An 11,893-nucleotide genomic window follows, 5' to 3' on the forward strand; every position below is an offset into this window, starting at 1 on the left:
TGTGCAATGTTAATAAAGGTTTCTCACTTTATTGACTGTGTTCAACTGTAATGAAAGTGCTTAACAATGGTTGATATTGGCTGAGCACTCTTGCCCGGTTGAAGTAAGAAAAGCCGCAAAGATTAATACTCACAATCACAATCAAGTAGTACCCTTACAAGGAATTTGCTTTGCTGACTTGGTGTGTAATAATAACCAAAACCCTATATAAATATAACAAATATGAATTGAAAAGATATACAAAATTAAAAAAAGATTTTATTTTTTAGCTATAGGAATTTTGATATTATCAGCAAAATAGATGAATCTCCAAAAGCTTACTCCAAGAATACATAATTAGATAAATACCAATAATACACAAACCAAAATTCCCCAAACTGTGTGCTATGTTACACGCCATTATTAAGGACAAAGTGTCTTGGTGGTGCCTATCAAATTCCACCCTACTGATGTATATCACATCAAAACACATTTCAACACCTTCTCAGGTACAGCTAGTAAGTCAATTATCTGATTTATGGTTATGGTGCTGCAACACAGGTCTCTTAAAGAGGTGAACATCTAAATTTTTCTTCTGGTTTTTCAGAACATACTGACTTTAGTGATGATTAGGAAGTTGTATATTATATTTCTTATGTTTCCTTTAATAGTACTTTTTCTATTACTGTGGACCTTACAAAAGGATAAAAGTTAGCCTACATAAATGCAAATATCGATAAATAAATTAAGTACTTAATCAGAATTTCTGACTGACTGACATTTACACTATGATATGGGTATGTCCTTTTTGTCTTTACTCTTTATTTAGTAAGATATTACCAAATGACTAATAACTTTCTATTTACACACATTTGTAAAATAGTAATACATTTTATATATTTTTTATATCAAATATATTACTATTATTATTAAGAATTAGCATTATGCCTCACTGTTTGTCTGCCCCAGGCCTCACACTTTGAATGCACATGAACTGAATGTCATTTTTGGTAACAGAAGTTATTTGCAGTCATCTGGAAAGGCAGACATAAATAATCAAATTAAATTAACCAATAGGCTAATTCATTATAAATATGGAAAATAAGAAACACTGAAATAACAGTGTAAAAATAACATTCAGAAAAGAATGAATAGGTACACGCATTTCTGTTATTAAGGTAAATGTAAATGCTCTGTATTTGTATAGCGCCTTTCTAGTCTTTTCAACCACTCAAAGCGCTTTTACACTACATCTGCATTCACCAGTCAAACACATTCACACATGAGCCTAAGTGCTCAAACAGAAACTAACATTCACACATTCAAACTGGGGGAACAGCCGCCAGGTGCAATTCGGGTTCAGTATCTTGCTCGAGGACATTTGCAGTATCTTGCTCGAGGACGACATGCAGCGTGGAGGAGCTGGGATTAAACCGCCGACCTTCCGATTAACAGGCAACCCGCTCTACGTCCTGAGCCACAGCCGCCTATTTCAAGTATATTAGAAGTCATTCCAGCACTACGAGCATGCAACATGACCTCTTAAATAAACTCAAAACATGGCACACTCGGGAGACAGCTCCTGGTCCCGGGATAAGAACCTCAAACAGTTGTGACACAGTTTATTTACAGAACCTTTTATATATTAATTTTTGCATAACATGTCTTGCTGGGTTGGTTTTCTACATAAAGTTGAAAGAAGAGAAAGGGAGAGAGATACAACAATGAACCCCGTCTCTGTCACACGCTCTCTGGTAACAGGTGCAGTGTGACAAGCATGCAAGCTGCATGTATTTTACTGTGTACAAAACTGTTATGTTAATTTTTGAACTCCTCTTGCTATAGCTTTAGCTGGAGTGGGAATATTGTCAAGGCCTACTATAGGCTAATTGTAGATCAGTATAATAATAATTTCCATTTCCATTTCCTCAGAGGTCTGACTGGATTTATGTTTATCATCTTCATGAAGCTCTGGTAGATCTGAGTAACTGGAGATACGTCCATCTGAAACAAGTATAGAAGTATTTACCAGATTATTTCCATACACACGCATCTCCTGCTTTTCTACAGGGCACGACTGCTTTTGTTAAAAAATAGAATTAACTCTGGAAAAATAGTTGTGATATGAGGGCAGCCCTGCTAGTAGTAACTTGTCCCTTAATCATGAAGATATCTGTAATTTTCGCGCATTTGCAGACACTTTCCTCCTGCCATTTCTCCGTCTCAGCTCTGCCTTTTCTCTTTCTCTTGTTCTCCTGTGCATTTTTTCTCCACCCTGCTCGGCCACGCACTGACTGAACGCTGTGTTGATGTGCGTGCAACCAGCCGTGTATGATGACAGAGATCATACCATCAGGTTAAAAGCAAGCGAGAGGGTGACGGTCTACAGGTCTGAGGGACTGTGGCTGCCCTGTGACTGATGAAACTTTTATATTCTCGTTTAACCAAAGTCTGGATGCCTTATTTGACACGTGTACCCTGGTGCGGCGGCACTGCAGGAGAGAGTGAGACGCGCCTGTGGTCTGGATTCTCCTGCTATTAAAAAAGATTGCTATATCATTGCTGCTGCTGGTTATGTTGATAATTAACGGCAGGCTAGTTTAATCTCCTCAGAAAACGGGTGATGTGTGGAAAATATCTGACAGTGTGGTTGATGTTTCAGTTATTACTTTAATTCACTGTGGCTGACTTTCCTCTTTCATGGCAAGTAATTACTCACCAGGGCGACAGTTTTTGACAAGAACTCAGAAGTTTCACAATGTAACATCCTTAAAGTATTATGGCTTTCCTGCAGAATCATGAGATGGATGTGGTCAACCTGCTATGCTATTCCTCAGTGTGGACATTTTTGTCCCTAAGGTGCTATAAGGTGTAACAAAATGAAGGGACCAAAACAGATAAAGTTTGAAACATGTCCTTTCTTGATGCGAGTAGTTGGTGCTATAGCTATGACTGGATATTGATATGTAAGTCTCTTAGGGATTGACGTGATTTTGGAACATATCTGACCATGTCTATTCCATTTACACGCTACTTCCTTTTTCACGAATCATCAAACTTGAATGCCATGCCACGAAAACACCGTTTGATGAATCAAAAAAGCTTCGCAATTTAACATCACAAGGCCCTTAAGGTCGCACTGCCCACATTTGAAGTCGATCGGTTTAAAACTCTCGGAGGAGTTTGTTAAAATATGAGACCTATAAATGGAGGACGGTCAGACATTCAAATGAATATGGCTGACTTCCTGTTGGGTTTAGCATATGGCTCCAAGAGACTTTTCTTTAGCAGATCTGACCATATCTAGCCCATTTACTCACTTCTTCCTTTTTCATGGTGAATCATCAAAATTGAACGCCACGCCACGCCATTGACACACCGTTTGATCAATCAAAAAAAGCTTTGCAATATAACATCGCAAGCGTGTTGGGAATGCACAACCCACATGTGAAGTTGATCTCGTCATATCCCTAGGAGCAGTTCGTTAAAGTACGGACCGTGACTTCCTGTTGAAGTCACGGTCCGTAGGTTATGGCTCCAAGAGGCTTATTTTTAAGTTTGGACACGATACATATGCCTACCAAGTTTGGTGAATGTAGGCCTAAGAGAAAGGAGGGGCTTTGGTTTTGAAATTTGTTAGGGGGCGCTCTCGAGCCATTTTTGTGCACCCATGCACAGGACCCACATCAGATCACTATTTTCACCAGTTGGGATGTGTGTGCACACAATAGGGTCCTCATAGCGGTCGCTGTTTGGGCCCTAATAAGAATAATAATCCCAGCAAAAACAATTCACTTGCACTTCGTGCTCGGGCCCTTATAATACACCTGTTCAACAAGGGTAAACATGTAGAAAGCAGTATTTAATCCGCTGTATCTCAGCTACTGCAAATGTGTTTTGGTTTTACACAAGCAGTCTTAGTTAAAAGCGAATTGTTAACAAACAAGCTAAAACTAAAGATGTCTGTATGTAGTCTAGCTGTTTAGCTTTGTTTGCCATGAATTTAGCAAGTCCACCCCTCCTTTTTACCAGCAGCAGCCGAAAAGAGTAGGAGGAAGGATTATTACAGACTTCTTCAATCTTTCTAAACTTCACTTGATATAATTTATTTTGAAATTTTAGATATGTTTACAGTGAGATATTTAGTTTATATAATGAGTTTGCTGTTGTAAATGGGTTTTTTTTTGTTCTGCCCTGGAAACATTTAGTCATAATAAAATATTAAATTCTAATCCTGTTCTGAATTTATTCTTTTTGAAATGATGTATTTTTAAAGTTACTTTTATTTAGTTATGCAAAAGAACTGAGGGAGTATCAGTAAGAGTGTAAAATCCTAGCTGGTAAAGACAAAATTTATCAGTCACAGTCAAGGAGTCCATCTCTGATAAGCAAGAATGTTTGTTGCTTTGCATCTACACACACTGTTTCCTTGTTCTGATTCATTTACTTTATTATTTCTGAAGATTAAACGTGACACTTAACGTTTTGTCAGATTCCTTCATTCAGAAAACCACAGATATAAAGAGCCAAAGTTCCATTTTCCATTAACTTTAGTTCCACCAGCTGTTAGTTCTTGAAAAGAAGGCTAACAGCTCATATCACCAAACAAAAATCTCATGCATTCAAAATGGCTGTTCTCCTGCTCAACTCACAGCAAAGAAAAGCCTGAAGTTAGAAAAACTGTATACTGATGCGCCGCCAACAACTGCAAGTTGGATGAGTTTGTCTGTCTTTCGTTGAATAATTGATGTTTTTACCACCTTTACATGTGACAGAAAAGTATGGATACATGAAAGTAAGAAGGATTATGTTTCTATATAGGCTTTGCCATAACATTTAAGACAATAAGTATTTTCAGCGTGTATATTTTTAAAAAAGGGAATAAAACGGCATGCATTTTGAGTTACATGACGAGGTATGACACTGTAGCTGAAGAGAGGCACTGAGGTGCACACCTGCTCTGTTTGGGACTGTCTCTGCTCCAGGATGCTTTCCAATGAAGTGGATGTGAGCTGCACTTTATCTGAGTGTTTTCACTTAGTTTCGGTATTTCACCTCTAACAGTCCCAAACAGGGTCGTTTCTGTGTGTTTTGGCATGTTCAGCGTGCTGTCTCTTCTCTGCCCGAAGCAGGAGCTGCCCTGAACCCAATGCTGCAGCCAGCAGGCTGAGGAGCACAGCTGATGCCACTCTCCTAATCAGTGGAGAGCACAAGAGCTGGGGAAGAAGCTGCAGTGAGCGTCAGGAGTCCTGTGGTTAAGTGTAGTGTGTTTTACCTTTTTGTTTGCGCTGTGTGATTGTGTGCTGTACTGCTAACGCTACTTTTGTGTTTAACGTTTGCCTTAGTTCCCTTTAGCAAGACACATTTGTTCCTCGCTTCCACTTTTGGGAGTTGTTTTCTGTTTGATTGTTCTTTAAGAGATACCTTTTTGTAAATGAACATATTTTTCCTTTTGAACATGAACCTGTTTACTCATTTCCTTCCACCCAAAATGCTAACATTAGCACAATGATGCTAAGCAGTTATATTGTTAACTATGTTCACCATCTTAATTTAACAAAGCACCAACTGCTCATACCTTCAAATCCAAAAGTCAGGATGATGTGAGAGCAGAAAGTCAGTCAGCAGCAGGTGGCAGTGTTACAGAAGGTCAGTCAGCGCTCTGATGGGAGAGTTTTCACAGCGGCTGGAGACGTGACAGAGCTCCACAGAGTCCAAACTGCAGAAACACTGAAGAAGAAGAAAAGGGGAGAGCAACTTGGTTACTGAATGTGTGAGGGAGAACAGCCTGAAAACTCTAGACAACATGTGACAAACTGCATCAAGACAGACAGAAAGGTGGATTGAAGTAACATTTCCTGTAGAACTGTTTGAACAAATATTTGGCTTGTTGCATGTTGCATAGACTAAAGAAGTTAGAAAACATGGCTATGAACCCTGGGAACTACTGACAGGCTGTTCACTTTCTTACACTTCAAACTAATCAATACATGAATCAACAGTGTTTCGTTGTTGGACAGAGAAGCTGCTGCTCGTTATTAGTCAACTAATCAGTGTGTGGATCAATAAGAATAATAACTGCCCCCTATGCAGGAAAAAAAGCACGACAATGAACAAATTACTCTTCTACTAATTACTTTTACTAATTGAAATATACAGTCATTTATGTGTCTGTATAGAGTTGTGTACCTATTGACCTAGTATTTCATTAGTAGTGTGTTGTTTCAGTTTAGTTATTGAACATATGAAGAATCTTGAAATTTATTCCTTGCAACAAATAAAAATGTAACTTAGGCAGTGACCATATTTTTGTACAGAACAAACCCTTACACTGTTTAATAACATTACTTCACATTAAGCAACTGTGTCTATATACCTAATGTGTATACATTTATACTCCGCATGTGTATATATTGCTGTTCGTACTGTACATACATTACATACAACTCTGTCCACTTGTCTTCTAACATACTGTAGAATATCTGTACTCTACATATTGTAAGATGGACTGAAGATGTCTGCACTTCTGGTTAGAAGATGAGTGCGTTTCATTAGCTCTGTACCCATATGCTGCATAATGACAACAAAGTTGAATCTCATTTAATCAGAAGTGAGACTAAACGTAAAGCCGTTCGGGAGCCGAAATAGCCGGCTCTCTGAGACGAGCCATGATTCTCATAAAACTTTTCTGCGTTTCACAACTGATGACAAGTTCACAAACCTTTTGTTGAAGCAAAGAGACGGGCATGGTTGGTAGGCAGAACTACAGTTTTGACTTCAGATTAGTTTTTACAGTGAAGGTGAATTAAAGCACACACATGGAAACATGCATTCAAACAGGCTTCTCTCCTGCTCAGCTCCCCTTTAACACAGAAATGCCCAAAGAGAAAACTACAAAAGAAAAAACTGAATTACTAAAAGGTCGAATACAACCTAGTGATTAACGTGTAAAAAATGGGAAAATGTCTGGCAGCCAAAGTTCCCATTAAATTACAGTAAAATACTTTTGTTTCGCTGTAATTTGACCAAAATTAGTACAATGTTTAATTTTTAGAAAATGTGAAATTAAAATGACACATATTTTTTTTCATAGAAAGATTCACTTTATCTCCAACATCTGCCCGTCAAAGTGCAGATTTCTCGTCTGAGTGTTGGGTGTCCTGCTGTAAAGTCAGCTTGTTTCAAAGAAGAGATTTATGACTGAACCACAGCTCACCAGAATATTACATTTATAGATATTAGAGGTCCTCTTACTTGAGGGGCCCGCAAGCCCGAAACCATTTCCTTAACAACCACGCCGTAGTTGTTAAAATCAAACATTCATCTGATACGAAAACTTTTCAAACATGTAAATATTCAGACTCACTCACCCCGTTCCTGTGAATGTCTTCAGGTCAGCAGCAGTTTGCTGGTGTCTCCTCAAAGTCTGTCTGTAAACCGAGAGACCTGCTCCTTTTTATATTAAGGGACTCCACCCATAGAGTCCTGGAGTTCAGTGGAAATTTACATTTTTTAATTATCATGAAAGGTACAAGAAATCTCTTACCAACCTACAATTAATTTCTTGATGACAGATTTGATAACGCTGCTTTCTAAAACATGTTTTCTTACTGTTCTCCAGAGGTGGGAGTAAGTCACATGTCCAAGTCTCATGCACGTCCCAAGTAACTGTGATGAAAGTCAAGTCGTATGAAATATTTGTTTAACAGTTTAAGAGAGGTGTCATCATTTGGAAGATGTAGTGAGTGTTTCTGTTGTAACTATACACAAAGGTGTTTCAATTATTTAGACTACTATTAGCTTAGTAATAGAAACAGGTGTCAGTAACTGTAACCTCTTACCATTCCTGTAAAATTCATTTTGAACTCCTATTCAAGGCACCTTCAAAGTTAATTGAATGCAGTTGTTGAACCATTTGGAGTAAATGCTTCTCTGAAAGATAACACTCACACAGTCTAAGTCAAGTCTCAAGTCATGAACACCAAGTCAAAGTCAAGATGAGTCTTTTGTCTGTTTTAGTCGAGCAAGTCTCAAGTCTTAAAATTTGCGACTCGAGTCACCCACCTCTGCTGTTCTCTGCTCTGCTGCTCTCATGTCCGGCACCGACAGGTGGTCTTTTGACTGGGTCCCCAATAAAATGTGTGTTTTCTGAAACATTGCAGTGTTAAACTTTGTTTAGGGATGGGTATCGTTAGGTTTTTATCGATACTACTGCTCTTGTCGGTTTGGTCTACAAAGACTGCAGCTTACCTACCACCCACCCAGTTCCCCAGAAACCACAGTTCACATTGTCATGTTGTTATTAGTCTGGCAAGCTGTGACATGTAACCATTTACAGTGAAATGGAGCATTTCTGCAGCTATACTGCATACTGCTGTTAGGCTCAACAGGTGTTTAATAAACTGCTTTGTGTTGTTGTTCTGAATGCAATAAGTCATATTCAGTCTGACTTCAGTAAAAGCCACATTACCTCCGATCAGCTCACTGATCATTGTATGTATAGATATGCTGTATGTCTCTGACTGTCTAGTAGTAGCAATGTAATACTAGTACTGCAGCAGAAGAGGTGGTGCAGTGGTGTGGTGCACACACTTCTAAGAAGATGCTAACACTTTCTATGAAGGTCATCGCTATAATGACTTACGATATAAAAAAGTTCAACTTTCATACAGAGAAACTGTTTAGAGTAAAGCAGCCATCCTCCTGATCCATGACTAATTCACAGAGTAAGTACAACCCTTTTGAACCATGTGCCTAGCACACTGACCATTATTTTTGTATTTAAACTACCAACACTGGAGATGGACACCCCCCAAACGCAACCGCACCATATGCTTCACTTCATGCACTAAGATCGTTAAAATGCACACTGTTGCACACACAGTTATTTCTTACTGTAAATACCTATTTGGTCCATGACAGGACCTCATTTCAGTGGATCACACAGAAACGTTCATTAAAAGATGTATTCATATAATTGTCTTTATTGTTAATTACACATGCCTAACCAACCTCAAGCTAAATTTATAGGCATTTCGAAACATTGTGATTTATTGTGTGAATATTCAGCACAGTAATCGACTATCAATCAACTCTCTATAGTCGTTAGTTGCAGCTCTAGACCCAAGCAGAGTTCTGTGTCAGATTAGGGCATACTACCAGCAGAGCACTAAAGTAATGCACAGCAGAGTACAGGGCAGGCAGACATCATATTATGAATTCCCATTAAATTATGACGTATAACTTTTTCCCAGACATGCCAGAAACAGAGGAGCTATTAAAGTCCAGGAGTTTCTAACTGAATAAAAAGAATAAATTTATCATTGAGGTGAAAAGTGGCCACATGCACATTGAAAGAGGTTAATTCTACAGACAGACACAAACAAGAGGGAAGACTAAACCGTGCCTGCATGTGTGCTGACTCAGAAGGGATGATATTACAAATCTGAAAGCAACACAGAATGTCTGAGAGCATCACTGCAATATATGTACTTTATTATGAATTGTCACCTGCCAGCTGAATTGTGTCTCCATTTATATTTAAGTTTAATAAGACCCACAAGTAGAAACTAAGGGTGGGTGGTGGTGGTGGTGTCGAAGTGGGTGTCAATGAGGGGCCCAATATGGAAAATGTTTGTCCGCCTGTCCATTAATTCCTAACAGTGGACCTGGTGCAGACTATTCAGTTTCTCTTCTGTATCGGCTTTGAAGCTCCAGCACATTTCATTTAATAGAAGAAGAAAAGAGTCGCCCTTAAATTCATGTTCATTTTACCAAGAACAGTGCCCCACTGGAACTTGTGTGAAGTGGTTTCTGGTCAGCCAAGCAGCAACAACAAGTCCTTGTGATTGTCAATCACTCCAAAAAGATGCCACACTTGGAGAGAAATCTCTCTCCCCAAAATCAAGCCGAAGGGTTTTTACCAGAAACAATGTCCAGAGCCCCAAACATTCTCAGTGTGAGATGATGTCCTCTCTGAGTTAGAGGCTTCAGGTAACGCTGAAACTCAACTTAAATGTGTCTCCGTCATGACTGTCACCTGCATTTATTTAATGCATAATTTTTAATAACTCATTTAGTAAATCATTAAGTGGCACTGTTCACTGTTCTGTGCTGATGATTGCGTGTTAGCAGTGTGACCAGCTACAGCGAAAAGGAGCATTTCTGCATACCATAGTACTCTGTTAGGCTCAACAGGTGTTTAATAAATTGCTTGTATTGTCTCTCTTACCCCGAACTGCCGCCGCTATTCACGGCAGTGCTAATCAGTGCTTGTGCTGACACCTGAAGCGTTGCAGCGCGGCCCAGAAGCGGCTCTCCGTTGATAGGTCTGTCTGACTGTCTAGTAGCAGAAGTAATAAGTGTACTAGTTAATGGTTAGGGTTAGTCATTTACAGATTATGAGATAATAGGTCAATATTCCAGCACAGTGTGCAGAATGTTCAGTTTCTCTTGTGTATCGGCTTTGAAGCACCAACACCTTTAATTTCATGTTAGTGCGTTACCACTTACCTCATTTAAGTAAAACGCAGACTCATGTTGCAGATACTGATTGTTTTTACAGTTTTGGGTTTAGTTTAAGTGTCATCCTTAAATTGTCCTTGGTTAGCCCGTTCTAAGGATAAAGCATTTGTCGAGGACTCTGGGTTTTTAGAGACCTTTATTCCTGTGTTTTTGAGAATTTTATTCCAGTAGAACAGAGCATCACGAAATGTCAAGGTAAAGGTTTATACTGCACACGTAAGGCAACCAAGCTTGACCAAGGTGCTTTACAATGAGCCATTAAAATACATTATCAGAACTATAACACCTATCTAGCACCCATCTAGTACAGTAATAACCTATAAACCCATAAGTACAATAAAAAACAACTTTTGGTTGTGCTGGCTTTGATTCTGTATTGCTGTTACCCTCATCTCTGCTGTCTGTCTCATGTTCGCACTAATACTGGGGCAGCAGGGCAGTGGTGGGTAGAGTAGCCTTCGAAAAACCTTTCCTTTGAGTAAAAGTACAATTATCATTTCACAAAACTACTCAAGTAAAAGTATCAACCATTCAAACAATAAGCTACCTGAGCGTCACATGTAAAGCCCAACAGGATTGTTCTATCCACCCAAATTTGCTCTTTCCCTGTGGCTCTCAACAGTTTTAACCTGCAAAATTCTAATTAAAGAATTCATTTTTTTAGGCATCACTATGAAATAAATATCAATCAATGCGAATTAGAAAAAATAAACAGGCCAAACCTTAAATGGAAAGGGTTTGATTTCTTAATGTTTGCATCTGTCCTGCTCTTTAGGCTAATATCTGGGACAGGCGCACTGGTTTAAGCTCTCCTGCGTAACCGTGCGATGATGATCATTTAGCCACCCCTGTATGTGGGACGCCCGCCGCACCGTTCGCGGGTCGTCCAGTTATGATAAAATTTAAACATAAAACTTAATTTAGGTAAGGTCCTGCTGGGGACAGGCTGCACCAAAACAACAAAACGAGGCTCAGACAGTACTGTTTTAAAACCAATGCCGATGTTTATTAAAAAAAATAACACAATGAACCACAAAAAAAAAAAAAAAATATTTGATAAAGAGTTCAGTCATTTATGATAAAACTGTAATAAAAGTCACTGGGCAAGCCTAATCCGTCCGGCTCAGTAGTTAGTCTTTACGATCCTGTTCAGTCCAGGCCGCCGCCTCACTTCCACTGCTCTGGATGCTCGTTCCTCCTCTCGGCAGTGGTCAGCAGTAACCTAGGTGACAGGATGCTCACGGCAGTCACAGAGTTCCACACAACACCTTCCTCCACAATAGTTCCTCTTGATGTAATTATAAAAGCTTTAAGTAACAAACAAAAAACGTGCATGCAAATAAATGCTAAATCAAACGTGCAGATAAAAAATAAATCAAACCCCAAACCA

The sequence above is a fragment of the Micropterus salmoides genome, unplaced genomic scaffold, assembly GCF_014851395.1.
Source record: "Micropterus salmoides isolate LMB-PRFRI ecotype aquatic unplaced genomic scaffold, ASM1485139v1 Ms_hic_scaffold_19, whole genome shotgun sequence".
NCBI classification, from domain to species: domain Eukaryota; kingdom Metazoa; phylum Chordata; class Actinopteri; order Centrarchiformes; family Centrarchidae; genus Micropterus; species Micropterus salmoides.